We start from the raw sequence: 18,998 nt of genomic DNA, 5'->3' as shown, positions 1-18,998 counted from the left end.
TAACCCCAGCTACTCGGGAGGCTGAGGCAGGAGAATCACTTGAGCCAGGGAGGCAGAGGTTGCAGTGAGCTGAGATCATGACATTGCACTCCAGCCTGGGCAACAAGAGTGAAACTCATCTCGAAAAAATAAAAATTAAAAAAAAGAAAAAGAAAAAACAACAAAGTCATATGAACCACACTCTAAGATCACAGAGCAATAAAAATGAAATCAATATGAAGAAAATCACTCAAAATCATATAATTACATGGATATGAAACAACCTTCTCCTGAATGACTTTTGGATAAATAACAAAATTAAGGCAGAAATAAAGAAATTCTTTGAAACTAATGAGAACAAAGATACAACATACCAGAATCACTGGGACACAGCTAAAGCAGTCTTAAGAGGGAAGTTTATAGCATTAAACATCCACATCAAAAAGTTAGACAAATCTTAAATTAATGACATCAACATTACAACTATAGGAACTAGAGAGGAACTAGAGAAACAAGAGCAAGCTGACCTCAAAGCTAGAAGAAGACAAGAAGTTACCCAATTCAGAGCTATACTGAAGGAAATTGAGATGAAAAAAAAAAAAAAAGATTAATGAATCCAGGATTTGGTTTCTGAAAAGAATTAATAAGATACATAGACCACTAGCTAGACTAATAAAAAGAGAAAATCCAAATAAACACAATCAGAAATAACAAAGGAGAAATAACCACTGAACCCCACAAAAATACAAAAATCCCTCAGAGAATACTATGAATATCTTTATGCACACAAGCTAGAAAACCTAGAAGAAATGGAAAAATTCCTGAAAACATAGAACCTCTCCAGATTGAACTAAGAATAAATTAAATTCCTGAACAGACCACTAACAAGTTCTGAAATTGAATCAATAATGAAGACCCTAACAACCAGAAAAAAACCCAGGACAAAGCAGTTTCACAACTGTATTCTACCAGTTGCATAAAGAAGAGCTGGTACCATTCCTATTGAAACTACTCCAAATAATTGTGGAGGAAGAACTCCTCCCTAACTCATCCTATGAGGCCAGAATCAACCTGATACCAAAACTTGGCAGAGACACACACAAAAGATGAAAACTTCAGGGTAATGTCATTGATGAACACAGATGCAAAAATCTTCAACAAAATACTAGCAAATGAAATCCAGCAGCTTATCAAAAAGTCAATTCACCCCAGAAATCAAGTAGGCTTTATCATCTATGTAAAGTAGGCTTTATCATAAATCAATATGCAAGATTGGTTTATGGTATTTTGCAAACACAAAAATCAATAAATGTGATTAATCATATAAACAAAACTAAAAGCAAAAACCCAGTGATTATCTCAACTGATCCAGAAAAGGCTTTCAATAAAACATTCCTTCATGTTAAAAATCCTAACAAACTAGACGTTGAAGGAACATACCCCAAAATAATAAGAGCCATCTATGCCAAACCCATAGCTAACATCATACTAAATGGGTAAATGCTAGAAGCAATACGCTTGAAAATTGGCACAAGATAAAGATTCTATCTTACACTCCTATTTAACATAGTATTGGAAGTCCTGACAGAGCAATCAGGCAAGAGAAAAAAATAAAGGCATCAAAATAGGAAGAGAGGAAGTAAAACTATCCATTTGCAGATGACATGATTCTGTACCTAGAAAACCCCATAGTCTCTGCCCAAAATCTCCTAGGTCTGATAAACAACTTTAGCAATGTTTCAGAATACAAAATTGCAAAATACTTTGCAAATATTTTCAGAATGGGAGAAAATATTTGCAAAATCAATGTAAAAAAATTGCTAGCATTCCTATATACCAAGAACAGCCAAGCTAAGAGGCAAATCAGGAATACAATTCACAATTGCCACAAGAAGAATGAAATTCCTAGGAATACAACTAATCAGGGATGTGAAAGATCTCTACAATGAAAATTACAAAACTGCTCAAATAAATCAGAGATGACACAAACAAACAGAAAAGCTTTCCATGTTCATGGACAGAAATAGTCAATATTGTTAAAATCGCCATACTGCCCAAAGCAATTTATAGATCCAGTGGTATTCCTATCAAGCTACCAATGACAAACTTCACAGAATTAGAAAAAAAAAAAACTATTTTAAAAGCCATATGGAACAAAAAATGGCCCAAATAGCAAAGCAATACTAAGCAAAAAGAACAAAGCTGGAGATACCACTTTGTCCAACTTCAAACTATGCTACAGGGCTATGGTAACCAAAACAGAATGATACTGATACAAAAATAGATACATAGATCAGTGGAACAAAACAGCCCAGAAATAAGGCCACACACCTACAATAATCTGATCTTCAACAAAGACAACAAAAACCAGTGATATTGTTTGGATCTGTTTCCTGACTCAAATCTCATCTCAAATTGTTATCCCCATATATTGGAGGGGATCCTGGCGAGAGAGGATTAATTCATGGGGGTAGTTCCCCCATGCTATTCTCATCATAGTGAGTTCTCATGAGATCTGATTGTTTAAAAGTGTTTAGCAGTTCCCCCCACCCTCCTGTTACCATGTGAAGAAGGTCCTTGCCTCCCTTTCACCTTCCACCATGATTGTAAATTTCTTGAGGCCTCCCCAGTTATGCTGAACTGTGAGTCAATTAAACCTTTTTTCTTCATACATTTTTTCTTCATAAATTACACAGTCTCTGGTAGTCCTTTATAGCAAATTGACTAATACAGAAAATTGGTACCAAGAGTTTGGGGCACTGCTATAAAGATACCTGACAGTATGAAAGCAACTTTGAAACTGGTTAACAGGCAGACATTGGAACAGTTTGGAGGGCTCAGAAGAAGACACGAAGATGTGGGAAAGTTGGAACTTCCTAGAGACTTGCTGAATGGTTTTGACCAAAATGCTGATAATGATATGGACAATGAAGTTCAGGTTGAGGTGATCTCAGACAGAGATGAGGAAATTATTGGGAATTGGAGTAAAGGTCACTCTTGCTATGCTTTAGCGAAGAGACTGGTGGCATTTTGCCCTTGCCCTAGAGATCTGTGGAACTTTGAAAGAGATGATTTAGAGTATCTGGTGGAAGAAATTTCTAAGCAACAAAGTATTCAAGAAGTGACCTGGCTTTTTCCAAAAGTTTACAGTCATATATTTTCATAAAGAGATTATCTGAAATTGGAACTTTTGTTTCAAAGGAAAGCAGAACATAAAAGTTCAGAAAATTTGTAACCTCACCATGCAATAGAAAAGAAAAACCCATTTTCTGGGGAGAAATTCAAGCCTGCTGCAGAAATTTGCATAAGAAACAAGGAACCAAATGTTAATAACCAACACAAAGGGAAAACATCTGCAGGGCATTTCAGAGATCTTCATAGGAGGCCCACCCATCAGAGACCCAGAAACATAGGACAGAAAAAATGGTTTTATAGGCAGGGCCCAGGGCCCTGCTGCTCTGTGCAGCCTCAGGATGCGGTGCCCAGCATACCAGCCACTCTAGCTCCAGCCATGGCTAAAAGGGGCCAAGTTACAGCTCCGGCTGTGGTTTCAGAGGTGCGTGTCCCAAGCCTTTGCAGCTTTCATGTGGTGTTGGATCTGTGGATGCACGGAAAGCAAGAGTTTGGGAGCTTCCACCTAGACTTCAGAGGATGTATGGAAATGCCTGGATGTCCAGGCCAGACAGAAGTCTGCTGCAGGGGTGGAGTCCTCATGGAGAACCTCTACTAGGGCAGTGCAGAGGGAAAATGTGTGTTGGAGCCCCCACACACAGTCCCCACTGGGGCACTACATAGTGGAGCTGTGAGAAGAGGGCCACCATCGTCCAGACCCCAGAATGGTAGGTCTACTGACAGCTTACACCACGTGCCTGGGAAAGCTACAGGCACTCAATACCAGCCTGTGAAAGCAGCCATGGGGGCTGTAGCCTGGAGAGCCACAGGAAAGAGCTGCCCAAGCCTTGGGAACTTACCTCTTGCATCAGCATTTCCTGGATGTGAGACATGCAGTCAAAGGAGATTACTTTTGGAGCTTTAAGATTTAATGAGTGCCCTGCTGGGTTTCCAAATTGCAAGGGGCTTGTAGCCCCTTTGTTTTGGACAATTTCTCCCATTTGTATAGAACATTTACCCAATGCCTGGGCCCACTGCATCTTATAAGTAACTAACTTATTTTTTTATTTTACAGGCTCATAGGAGGAAGGGACTTGCGTTGTCTCAGGTAAGACTTTAGACTTGGACTTTTGGGTTAATGAAGGAATGACTTAAGATTTTGAGGGACTGTTGGGAAGGCATAATTGGTTTTGAAATGTGAGAAAGACATGAGATTTGGGAGGGTCCGGGGTAGAATAATATGGTTTGGCTCTGTGACCCCACTCAAATCTCATCTTGAATTTTAATCCTCCTGTGTCAGAGAAGGGGCCTATTGGGAGATTATTGAATCATGGGAGTCATTCATACTGTTCTCATAATAGTGAGTGAGTTCTCACAAAATATGATGGTAAAAAGTGTTTAGCAATTTCCTCAAGCCCTGTTGCCATGTGAAGCAGGTCCTCACTTCCCCTTCACCTTCCAACATGATTGTAAGTTTCCAGAGGCCTCCCCAGCCATTCAGAACTGTGAGTCAATTAAGCCTTTTTTCTTCATAAATTTCCCAGACTCAGGTAGTCCTTCATAGCAGTATAAAAATGAACTAATACAGCCAGCAACAGGGGAAGGAATCATCATTCAATAAATAGTGCTGGATAACTGGCTAACTGGCTATATGCAGAAGATTGAAACTGAACTCCTTCCTTATATTATACACAAAAATCAATTCAAGATAGATTAAATACTTAAATGTAAAACCTAAAACTTGCAAAATCCCTGACAGATAACTTAGGAAATACCATTCTAGACATAGGAACTTGGTAAGATTTTATGATGAATATCTCGAAAGCAATTGCAACAAAAATAATAATTGACAAATTGGACTTAAACTAAAGAGCTTCTGGACAGCAATATAAAATATCAACAGATTAAACAATGTGCAGAATGAGAGAAAATATTTCCAAGCTATGCATCTGACAAAAGTCTAATATCTGAAATATATAAAGAAATTAACAAATTAACAAAAAACAAGCAACCCCATTAAAAAGTAGGCAAATGACATGAACAGACACTTTTCGAAAAGAAGACATACACACAGCTAACAAGAATATAAAACAATTCTCAATGTCACTAATTATTAGAGAAATGTCAATCAAGACCACAATGAGAAACCATCTCTCACCAGTCAGAATGACTATCATTAAAAAGTAAAAAAATAACAGATCATGCCGAGGTTGCAAAGAAAAGGGAATGCTTATACACTGTTGGTGGGAGTGTAAATTAGTTCAGCCACTGTGGAAAGCAGTTTGTTGATTTCTCAAAGAATTCAAAGCAGAATTACCATTCAATCCAGCAATTGCATTATTGTGTATGTTCCCAACGATAGAGAAATCATTCTATACAATGTGGACATAAACATGCTGCCCTAGCTTAGGTCAGCAATGTAGGCAAGTAGATTGAGTTTGTAGCTGATGCCCTCAGGGGTCTTGACCTTGACCTCCTTGAGCTATATGAGTGCCCTGACAGCCTCTGCTAGTCCATTCATGTCCTTGGTGTTGTTGACCTGCATCTTTTATAAGCCCTCTTTTCCTTCGTGGCAAAGCACACGTTCCTCACGAACTTCGGGCCCACTCCTTTAAGAGGTTCATATCCTTGTAATCGAGGTTTCTTGATGCCATTTCTGTGCCATTTTTGGGACTAGTGCATGGTGTTGTTCTTGAACTTGGCCATATCTGCACCATAAACTACAGCTCCTCTACTTGTGCTGCTTTATGGTCATTCACAGACATGTGCAGAGCAGCCAAAAATTCAGATCATCCAATGCGCACGTTCTGAGCTGAGGTCAAATCAAATGTTGCCCTGCCTTCTTTTTACAGCCCTTATACTGTAAACAAGAAAAATTTTCAGACTATTTAGTGACACATTTTTCATATTTTCATTCATGCTTTCTGTTAGAGATTTTGCTATTTAAAATTGCCCCAAAGTATAGTGCTGAAGTGCTTGTCTAATGATCCCAAGCACATGAAGGCTGTGGTGTGCCTTATGGAAAATATGTATGTTAGATATGCTTTATTCAGGCATGAGTTATACTGCTGTTGGCTGTGTGTTCAGTGTTAATGAAAATACAATATCTTTTAAATAAGGTGTTGAAACATAAAACAAGATTATATGTCAACCGATCTTTTTAAAAAATATTGTTACTAGACACTCTCAGGAAACTAACCTTGTATTTCCTGTAAGACTAGTGGTTCCGTATTTGCCAATTCTATTTTTGCAGTAACTATACCACATAGTGACTACAAATAATAAAAGTTGGCTGTTCTTTTTTCCATTTCTTTCACCATGAACAGCTATATACCCTGGATGTTATGCATAAAACAAACAAGATTCAGAGAGGTGAGGAGAAAAAGGTAGATGGGTCAGGGACTTCAGTGCTCAAAGAGTAACATGACAGCAATTTTTCTGGAGTTTGTCATTTTTTTGCCTCGTATATTCTGGATTAGTTGCAGAGGAAGCCAAGAACCTAGAATTGCTCTTCTTTATTCTCCTCTCTCTCCCTCCCTCCATCCTTCTTTGTCTCTTCTTTCTTTCATTCATATTGGTATATGAATATATCATATATATCAATATGAATGAAATATAATTAATATTTACATATATATCAATATATGTTAAAAATATTTTTAAAATATCTATTAAATTAACATATATTCATATATAGTTTCAAATTATGCTATATAAAAAGAAAATAGAGACAAATAGAAAATTTAAAATGCTATGTACCTGTATTAGGGTTCTCTGAAGGTATGTCTATATATACACACACACACACACACACACTATATGTATACACATACACACACACGTATATATGTATATAAAGGGGAGTTTATTAAGTATTAACTTACACAATTTCGAGCTTGCACATAGGCTGTCTGCAAGCTTGAGGAACAAAGAGAGCCAGTCCAAGTCTCAACACTGAAGAACTTGAAGTCCGATGTTGGAGGGCAGGAAGCAGCCAGCACAGGAGAAAGATGTAGGCTGGAGGCTAGGCCAGTCTTGCCTTTTCAAGTTTTTCTGCCTGCTTTATATTCACTGGAAACTGATTAGATGGTGCCCACCAGATTAAGGGTGGGTCTGCCTCCTCCAGCCTACTGACTCAAATGTTAATCTCCTTTGTCAGCACCCTCACAGACTTTTTGCCTGCTCTGTGCCTAAAAGGTGGACATTTTCTTCTAACCCCCTTCAGGCAATTATCTCATTAAACTCTCCAGATTCTAGTAACCCTTCCCTTCCCTGGTGCCTTCAGGCCTAGGTTTGGCAAAGCTCGCCGCTGTTACCAGCTTCAGCATGCTGCACATTGTTGCTTTTCATCTCTCTTGCTCAAAACTTTGTAACCATTTTTATTACATTTTTCTCATTTTTCCAGCCCAAGTGTGGCACAGTAATAAAATTCATACGTACTGTGAAATGCAAGATGTAGAGAATATAAAATAAATATTGCCTTCTCATTATTAGGAGCAACATATGTACCTGACACAGGTTGGAAGCATATAATGCAAGATAAACATATTTATGTTGCAGAACTCCCAGAATCAAATCTGAAAGGACCACCCCTATTCAGAGAAATGTAACATAAGTATGAATGAGTACTCTGGGCAGGAGCTAAAAAATATGTTTAAATCTACAAGTTAAACTGGCTAAACACCAGATGAAAAGACTCTGAGATATTAAAGATTAATTTCATATCTGTAGAAATAAATCAATAATAAAACAAAAGTAATTATCTAATAATGAGACAGATCTCATTATGTCAAAGGTTGAACACCCAAAAGGTGCTACTTGGGTAACTTTGTGCATCCTACTTGTTACATTTCTGCATTACCTGCATGGATGACAGATAATTCCATCTTCATCTTTTCAAGTATTATTAACTTGAAGAACCTGAAAATCACAGGACTCAATCTGCAACTATATGAAAAAATGGCAGAAGGAATAACATATTTTGTCTTCTTTTAACCAACAACAAACTCCCTACTTAGCCCTACAACCACTACACCAGGAGATATAAATTTAATACCATCAATTACAAAAAGATAATATACTGGTTAGGGACTTAACATTTTGTAGTTGACAAAGCTAATTCCAAGCTGGCCTATACAATAAAGGACATATTTTGATCCACATAAATAAAACTCCAGTACCAGGTCTAGATTCGAGAAAGTTATACTCCAGTAGCTAAAACCATGTCACCATAAATCCATCTTCTTTTTGACTTTCTACTCTCCCCATCACTGGTGTCTGTAATCCTCAAGCCACACATTGCCTTTCATCCACCATCAGTACAAGACTGATATTATTCCCCTGTGATCAATAATGGCCACTACAGTTCCAGCCCTCAAATACTAACACTTCGTTATCCAGGGAAATGGGGTGTCTCTTTCCTCTCATACAAAGTGCTGGAATTCACTAACCTCTCAGTATCTCCAAATGTGTCATGTACCCTACCCTAATCCAATCAGTGTACCCAGTTGAATGTGACTTAATGATATGCTAAAAGCTATGGGGATCTGTCCTTGAGCTAACTCACATAAATGAAAATTTTTTAAAAATGTTAATTCCGTAAAGGGAAATTGAGGCACTACTGGTGAGAAAGAAGGGAATAAGAACTGGGTAAAGAACAAACACGTTTCTCCTATAAAGTAGAAAATATGAGAATTTGGAAAGAGTTCTAAGTATAGAAATTAGTCAAGTATAATCAGAATAACCATCAACTTATTGTCCAAACAAACCCAAATCATTTTTGAGAGTGCAAGTAGATGCTATTAATAATTAGGCCAACAGAAAAGTTGTAAATCAGGACAGTCTCAGACAAACTGGGAAGCATGCCATCCTTGAAGCTCCAGATCCTTCTCTCTAACTGCTGCCATCTCTACTTCAATGTTTCACAAATACCTAAAAGTAAACATTATTAAATCAATATGCTCTCTTCCAAACTTAGTCCCCTTCTAGTCTTCCCTTTGTGAGTGATACCACCATCCATCCAGAAGCACAATGCACAACCTGGCAGAATTAGCCTTGACATAACCTCCTTCCTGTTATTCTTCATCCCGTCCATCACATTTACCTTGTAAAATATTTGAAATGATTCAAACTCCCCATGTACACTGCAATGTCTCAAGGCCCCTTTTTCATCACCTCGTAATGGGACTAGAGTAATAACCATCTAAGTGATCTCTCAACATTTAGTTTTGCCTTTATTCCAATCTAAATAAGCCATTTCAAAACACAAATGTCATCAAGTCAACTACTTGTTTAAAACATTCAATAATTTCTTATTGATCTTGGAAATCGATGCAGTGTTCACATTGAGGCACGATCTAGCTGTGCCTGCCTTTATTACCTGTCTCCCTCTACTGCCCCTGCTCCTTTCTGTCCATCTCCAGCCACATTAGTTTTTGTTCATTTTCTCATACGTGCTTTATTAGTTTGTCAAGGAAGCCATAACAAAGTACCAAAACCTGGGAGGCTTACAACAGAAATTTATGATCCTCTGATTCTGGAGGCTAGAGGTCTGAAATCAAGGTATCAGCAGAGCCATGCTCCCTCTGAAACTTGTAGAGAAGAATTCTTTGCCTCTTTCTAGAGTCTGATGGTTGCCGGCAATTGATGTTACTTGGTTTTCAGCTTCAGCATTTCACTCTCTAACAGCATCATAACATGACATCCTTTCTTCATGTGTCTCTGCTCCTGCATCTCTTCTCCTCTTCTTATGACACCAGTCAGCTTGGATTAAGGGTCTATCCTATTCCAGTATGACCTCATCCTAACAACTAATTATACCTGCACTGACCCCCTGTTTCCAAATAAGAGCACATTCTGAGGTACTTGCAGTTAGAACTTCAACATATCTTTTGGGGGAATAAAATTCAACCAATAATGTATGCTCTATTTCCTTCAGCTACAGACTCTGCACACGCTGTTCATTCTGCAGGAAACATTCTTCTCTCACTGTTCGCTTGGTTGGTTTTTATTTATCCTTCAATCTCAACTCATAAGTCACTTTGCTGGGGGAGATTTCTCTTACATAGTATGTAAGTCAACCTTCCCCATTATACACTGTCTCTATACCCCATATCAATTCTTCATAAGAATTATCACAATTATATTTATACTTATTATTATTTATGATCTTATGTATTATTACTTTTTTTTCCGAGATGGAGTCTTGCTCTGTCGCCCAGGCTGGAGTGCAGTGGCACGATCTCCAATCACTGCAAATTCCACTTCCCAGGTTCACGTCATTCTCCTGCCTCAGCCTCCCGAGTAGCTGGGACTACAGGTCCCTGGCACCATGCCCGGCAAAGCTTTTTTTTTAATTTGTAGTAGAGACAGGGTTTCACCGTGTTAGCCAGGATGGTCTTGATCTTTTGACCTCATGATCTGCCCGCCTCAGCCTCCCAAAGTGCTGGGATTACAGGTGTGAGCCACTGCACCCAGCCGACCTTATGTATTATTTATCCTAATGCCCAGCATAGGTGCAAAGGAGGCATTCAATGTATATTTATTAAGTAATGAATGAAGGCATAAAAACAAGGACTTGCAATTTTTCTGATAGCACAAATTGGACTAGAAAAATTTACATTTTGGCAACACTTAGCTTAATGCTCCTGAACACAGGAAATTAGCGGTCTTTAAAGATTTCCTAAATTCTAAGATTTTATTATATTTTTGTCACTTTTATTCTTTTCCTCTTGATTCATCTCTTAGTGCCCTTGGCATGTCTAATACTCTGGAGTCTTGACACTGTAGTCTCTCTTTTCTAACACGATTTATTTTTATTTTGGTTTTAAATTCTTTAATACAGGAGGCAAAAATTGAAGAAAATGGTTATTTGTAACTCTATTATAAGGTATATTGTACACTTACAAAGTGTCAAAATAAACTAAAACTCTGAAATTATATGAAGAGCTGCCAAAGCAATTTGTTTTCAATCTATCCGTTGTGTTTAGTATGTTATCATTTTCTTTACTTGTGTTAAAACTTTCTTTTGTCAAGATTCTATGTTGACACAATTGAGTAATGCAGAGCACATCAGATTTTCACTAGAATACACATTCTTTCAGCTTTAGTTTGTTCTATGTATCACTGAAACATTTTACCATAGATCTTATGTTTTAGTTCTAAAACATAATCTGTTGAAATTTTTGTCTGATTTTTATTTATTGTTATACTAGTGCCAACTGATATGAACAACCCAACTTACTGCAGCAAAACAGATAATATAGAGGAGAAAGAAACCAAGAGACAAGGTGAAGAATATGTAATATTCTGAAGACCTAAGCCATGGTGATGTTTCTGGGACTAAATTTAAAGACTCTATTTCTTCTTCATTTGTTTTCTGTATACTTTTGTTATTCCTTTTGACTTAAATTATTTTCTAACAAAATGTTCTGCTAACATTTTTTTACCCTCCTACAATGACATAAATAATAAATTCATAAATATTACTTGCATAATAGAGGGCAAATATGTATAATGCATATATTATATATAATTTATATATAATGTCTTTTAAATAATAAAGGAAAAAATAGTTTATAAATCTATACACTTTCATTGAAAGCAACCTTAGAGATAAAAAATATGCGGCTGGGCACGGTGGCTCACACCTGTAATCCCAGCACTTTAGGAGGCTGAGGTGGGCGGATAACCTGAGGTCAGGAGTTCAACACCAGCCTGACACGTGGTGAAACCCTGTCTCTACTAAAAGTACAAAAAATTAGCCAGTGGTAGTGCACGCCTGTAATCCCAGATACTCAGGAGGCTGAGGCAGGAGAGTAACTTGAACCCGGGAGGCAGAGGTTGCATTGAGACAAGATTGTGTCATTGTGCTCCAGCCTGGGTGACAAGAGTGAAAGTCTGTCCCCCCACCCCAAAAATGCTATGTCTTTCAAGACTCCGTTTCAAATACATATTAAATGATAAACAGTATTTCTGTCATGTCAAGGTATCATAGATTTATAAATCGGCTGACCTTGTCTTTAGATATCAGTATGCTGAAGTTTCTTCATAGTGTGAATTTCAGGATGCTGAAGAGATATCTATGATCATTATGTGTATAACATACTTCAATATTTTATTCTGAAAACTGAACACAATAACACATGCCTATTATCTTATTTATTCCTATCATACTCTGAAGTTAAATGTTCATAAATATCTCGCCATTTTTATTTTTCTTCCTATTTTAGAATGTTTTCATTTTCACTTTATAACATATGTAGTTTCTGCAGATTCTAATATATCCACAAACTTGAATAAATATATACTGTTTATTAATTAATAGCCCACCTTGAGGCATTAACTTTAAGTTTAAATATATAGAATGTGCCAAAACAATGGTTTAAAGTTGAACATCTCTAGACATATTTTTGAGTTCACATATTACATATACCTCATACCTGTATTTGATTTCTGAATGTCACTTTTATTTCAATCATATTATTTTCTTATGGGAAAAAAAAATCAATAATTTCTTACAGCCAACCAAGTTAAAAGTAAATCTTTCTGACTAATGTTCAGTGCTCTCTAAATAACAGGCTTACTCCAAGCAGATATGCAATACGGTTTGGCCATGACCCACCCAAATCTCATTTTGAATTGTAGTTTCTGTAATCCTCCTATGTGTCCTGGGAGGGACCTAGTAGGAGGTAATTAAATCATGGGGACAGTTAACCCCACACTATGGTTCTCTTGACAGTGAGTGAGTTCTTACAAGATCTTATGATTTTGTAAAGGGCTTTCCCCCCTTTTGCTCAGCACTTCTTCTTCTTGGCATCATGTAAATAAGGATGTGCTTGCTTCCCCTTTGCCATGATTTCCTGAGGTCTCCTCAGCCATATGAAACTGTGAGTTAATTAAACTTCTTTCCTTTATAAATTACTCCATCTCAGGCAGGTACTTTATAGCAGCATGAGAACAGACTAATAGAGTAAATTGGTAGAGTGGTGTGATGATATTAAGATACCCAAAAATGTGGGAGCAACTTTGGATCTGGGTAACAGGCAGAGTTGGAACAGTTTCGATGGCTCAGAAGAAAAAAAGATGTGAGAAAGTTTGGAGCATCCTAGAAACCTGTTTAACGGTTTTGACCAAAATGCTGATAGTGATATGGACAATGTCTGTGTACCAAAATTAAGTCCAATACAATGAAGTCCAGGCTGAGGTGGTCTCAGATGAAGTTGAGGAGTTTATTGGGAACTGAAGCAAAGGTGATTCTTGCTAGGCTTTAGCAAAGAGACTGGCTGATTTTTGGTACTACAATATTTTGTAATATCAAAAGCAATAAACAAAATCAATAACAAAAAAAAAGAAAAAGTTGTGAAATGGGGAAAATCTTATTCCCAAAGTTACAACATAATTAGATTCAAATGTCTAGTTTTTAACCAAAAGTCACAAGGCATACAAAGAAATAGATGAAAGTATGGCCAATTGAAAGGGAAAAAAAGAACAGCAGAGACTGTGTCTGTAGAAGACCTGTTGGCATATCTATTAGAAAAAGCCTTTAAAATAGCTATCTTAAAAATGGTCAAAGAACTAATGGAAGATGTTAAGATATTCAAGAAAACAGTGTATGAACAAAATTGAAGTATCAATAATGACATAGAAAACCCAAAAGAAACCAAAAAATTCTGGAGCTGAAAATTACAATCACTGAAATTACAAATTTACTGCAGGGATTCAAAGGTGGAATTGAGTAGGCAAAAGAACCCATGAACTTGAAGACAGGACAATGAGAATTACTGATTCTGAAGTACAGAAAGGAAAAAATTGAAGAAAATTGACCCTGTAGAATCTGGGGGCACTATGAGGTAGACCATATATACATTGTGCAAGTTCCAGAAGGATAAGAGAGAAATAAGGGTGGAGAGAATATTTGAAAAATGAATATCTGAACACTTACCAAATATGATGAAAGACATGAATATACACACCCAAGAAACTCAATGAATTCCAGGTAAAATGAACTCAAAGACACCCACACTGAGACACATGATAATGAAACTTTCGATAGACAAAGATGAATAGGGAATCTTAAAAGCAGCAAGAGAAAAGCAACTTGTCACACAGGATCCTCAATTAGATTATCAGCAGATTTTTCATCAGAAACCTTGGAGGCCAGAAGACAATGGCCTGATATATTCAAAGGCTAAAATAAAGAACTGTCAACCAACTTCCTATATCCAGTAAAACTGCCCTTCAAAACAGAGGGAGAAATTAAGATATTCGCAGATAAACAAAAGCTGAAGGAGTTTGTCAGCATTAGACTTGACCTGTGAGAAATGCTTAAGGAAGACCTACAGGGTGAGATGAAACAAACAAACAAACAAAAAACTAAACTCTAACACAAAGCTATATTAAGAAATAAAGCTCTCAATAATGGCAAATACATGAGCAATTATTAAAGCTCATATTATTGTAAAAACCGTTTGTAATTCTAATTTTTGTTTTCTACATGATTTAAGAAACTAATATATTTTTATAAAAAACAATTATTAGACTAAAAGCTAGTATTATTGCAACTTTGGTTCAAAGCTTCAAACTGAGTTTTTATACATAATTTAGGAGACCAATACAATTAAAGGATTTAATAGTTTATGTTTTGGGTCACATAATATATATAGATGAAATTTAGTGATATCAATAATTGAAAAAGATGGAGACAGAGAGAGTAAAGAAGCAGAGATTTTGTGTGTTATTGAAGTTAAACTGGTATAAATTTAGAGTACAGTGTTGTAATTTTAAGATAATTCCCATTGTAACAACAAAAAATAGTTATAGAATTACAAAATAAATTGAGAAAGGTACATAAACAATTTACTACATAAAAAACTAAACACAAAAAAAGTGCAGTTATGTCAAAAATAAGAGGCATGGAAGCTATAAGGTATAGAAAAAAATAAATAGCAAATGACAGAAGTAAGTTATTCATTATTAATAAATATTTGAAATGTAAATGGATTAAACTCTCCAATCAAAAAGAAAGATTGGCAGGATGGATAAGAAAAGAAAAACATGATCCAATTATATGCAAAGACTCACTTGATCCAAAGACACAAATAGTTTGAAAACGGAAGCATGAAAAAAGATATACCATGCAAATAATTGCCAAAGAAAAGAGGAGTGGCTATACTAATATCAGAGAAAATAGACTTTAAATTTTTTTAAAAAAGGTTATAAGAGAAAAAGAAGGACATTAAATATTGATGAAAAAGTTCAATACAGCAAGAAGATGTAAAAATTATAAACATTTACTCACCTAGTAACATACCATCAAAATATCTCAAGCAAAAACTGACAGAGTTGAAAAATGAAATAGACAGTTTTACAATAATAGCTGGAGACTTCAATGTCCCATTCTCAAAAATGGATAGACAACAGAGCAGAAGATAAGCAAGACAACAGAGGACTTAAACTGTTGCAATAAATCAATTAGATTTAACAGAAATATACAGAACCCTCTCTGCAAAACAGCATATACCTTCTTCTCAAGTGCACATGTGATTTTTTTTTTTAGAATAGACCATATTTTAGACCACAAATAAAATCTCAATAGATTTTTAATAGATATCAGATAAACTATCTTCTCTAACTACAATGGGATGTAGTTAGAAATCAATAACAGGTTGGGGAACATCACACACCAGGGCCTGTCAAAGGGTGGGGGAAGGGGGGAGGGATAGCATTAGGAGATATACCTAATGTAAATGACGAGTTAATGGGTGCAGCACACCAACATGGCACATGTATACATATGTAACAAACCTGCACATTGTGCACATGTACCCTAGAACTCAAAGTATAATAATAAAAAAGAAAATCAGAAGTAAAACTAGTAAAAGAAGTAAAAACCAGTAACAATGAAAAATGCACAAAATTGCATAAATTAAATGACACACTGTTAACCAATGAATGAAAGAAGAAATCTCCAGAGAAATTAGAAAATAATTAGGGAGAAATGAAAATGAAAACACAATGTACCAAAACTTATGAACACACTAAAAGCAGTGCTAACACAGAGATTGATAGCTATACTTACATTAAAACACAATAAAGATCTCAAATCTGAAACCTAACTGTGTAACTTAAGGAACTAAAAAAAGAACAACAAGCAAAACCCAGAGCTAGCAAAAGGAAGGAAATAATAAATATTACAGGATACATAAAATAGAGAATAGAAAAACATAGAAAAGATCAATGAAACTAAGGGTTAATTATTTGAAAAGATCAACGAAATTGGCAAACATTTAGCTAGATAGATTAAGAAAAAGGGAGAAGACTCAAATTACTTAAACCAGAATTAAAGTGGGAATAATAGTACCTATTCCACAGAAATATGAGTACACAGTAATATGAACAATAGTACACAAATTGCATAACCTAGATGAAATTGACAAATTTCTAGAAACAACGATATACTGAGAGAGTAAATCATGAAGAAATACACATAGATTTATAACTAGTAAAAAGATTGAATTCATAAAAAATTTCCCCCCCAAAAAGATGGACTTGATGTTTTCATTGGTGAGTTCTACCAAAAATATAAGGAAGAACACCAATCCTTCTCAAACTATTCCAAAAAATTAAAGATAATGAAACACTTCCTAACTCATTATATGAACGCAGCATTACCGTGACACCAAATCCAGACAAAGATACTATAAGAAAAGAAACACCATCTGGGCATGGTGGCTTATATTTGTAATCTCAGCACTTTAGGAGGCTGAGGTGGGAGGATTCCTTGAGCCCAGAAGTTCAAAACCAGTCTGGGTAATGTAGTGAGAACCTGTCTCTACAAAAATATTATATTAAAAAACGAAAACTACAGACCAATGAACATCCCTTATGAACACTGGATGCAAAAGTCCTCAATAAAATACCAGGAACCAAATTTAGCAGCAAATTGAAAGGATTATATACCATTACCAAGTGGGATTTATTCCTAGAATGCAAAGATGGCTCAACACATGAAAATCAATGAATGCAATACACCACATAAACAAAATGAAGGAAAAAAAATCACACATGGTCATTTTAATTCATGCAGAAAAATCATTTGATAAAATTCAATATTCTCATAATACTAAAAAAACTAGGAATAAAAAAACTACCTCAAAATAATATAAGCCATATATGAAAAACCCATAGCAAGAATCATAATGTCAAAAGCTTTTCCTCTGAGAAGAACAAAGCAAGGATGTCCACTTTTGCCATTCAACATCTATTCAACGGTGTACTGGAAATTCTAATCAGAGCAATTAAGTAAGAAAAAAAGGGATACAAGCCTTCTAAATTGGAAAGAAAGAAGCAAAATTATCTCTGATTTCAGATAATATGATCCTATATGTAAAAAGCCCTATATATTCCACAAACAAAATAAAACTGTTAGTACTAATAATGAATTCACCAAAATGTTAGGATACAAAGTCAACATAAGTCATTGCATTTCTATACACTAACAGTTAATAATATGAAAAGAAAATTATAAAAACAATTCTCGTTATGATAGCATCCAAAAGGACAAAATACTTAGAATTAACCAAGGAGGTGAAAGACACGTACAATAACTACAAAATACTGCTGAAATAAAGAAAATATAAATGCAAGAAAATACATCTTATGTTCATGGATTGAAAGACTTAATATTGTTGAGACATCAATGGTACCCAAAGCAATCTACACATTCAATGCAATTCCTACCAAAATCTCAATGACATCTTTTGAAGAAATAGAAAAACTCATTGTAAGACTTACATGGAATCTCAAGGGACCACACATAGTTAAAATAATCTTGAAAAACAACAAAGCCAGAAGACTCACATTTTCTTATTTGAAAACGTACTACAAAGCTACAGTAATCAAAACAGTATGGCACCAGCATAAAGGCAGATATACAAACTGATACCATTTGGCTATGTCCCCACCCAAAATTTCGTCTTGAATTGTAATCACCTTAACCTCATTACCCCCAATTGTGAAAGAAGATACCAGGTAGAGGTAACTGAATAATATGGGAAGTTTCTCTCATGGTGTTCTCATGGATACTGAGTGAGTTCTCATGAGTTCTCATGAGATCTGATGGTGTATAAGTGTTTGGTAGTTCCTCCTGCATTAATTCTCTTTTCTGCCACCTTGTGAAGAAGATGCTTTGCTTCCCCTTCATTGTGTGCCATGTTTGTAAGTTTTCTGAGGCCTCCCAGCCATGTGGAATTGTGAGTCAATTAAACCTCTTTACTTTATAAATTACCCAGTATTGGGCAGTTATTCATAGCAGTGTGAGAATGGACTAATATACAAACCAATGAAATAGAATAGAAAGCCCAGAAATAAACCCTTTCATATACGGTCAAATGATTTTTGATGAGGGTTCCAGGAATATTTAATGGGGAAAGGACAGTTTTTGTTTTTTAATTATACTTTTAAGTTCTAGGGTATATGTGCACAATGTGCAGGTTTGTTACATATGCATACATGTGCCACGTTGGTGTGCTGCACCCATTAACTTGTCATTTACATTAGGTATTTCTCCTAATGCTATCCCTCCCCTCTCCCGGCATCCCACAACAGGCCCCAGTGTGTGATGTTCCCCACCCTGTGTCCAAGTGTTCTCATTGTTCAATTCCCACCTATGAGTGAGAATATGCTGTGTTTGGTTTTCTGTCCTTGCCATAGTTTGCTGAGAATGATGGTTTCCAGCTACATCCATGTCCCTACAAAGGAAATGAACTCATCCTTTTTATGGCTGCATAGTATTCCATGGTGTATACATGCCACATTTTCTTAATCCAGTCTATCATTGATGGACATTTGGGTTGGTTCCAAGTCTTTGCTATTGTGAATAGTGCCACAATAAACATATGTGTGCATGT

This window comes from Macaca thibetana, chromosome 12, assembly GCF_024542745.1.
Source record: "Macaca thibetana thibetana isolate TM-01 chromosome 12, ASM2454274v1, whole genome shotgun sequence".
NCBI classification, from domain to species: Eukaryota; Metazoa; Chordata; class Mammalia; order Primates; family Cercopithecidae; genus Macaca; species Macaca thibetana.
This window is presented reverse-complemented; position numbering follows the sequence as displayed.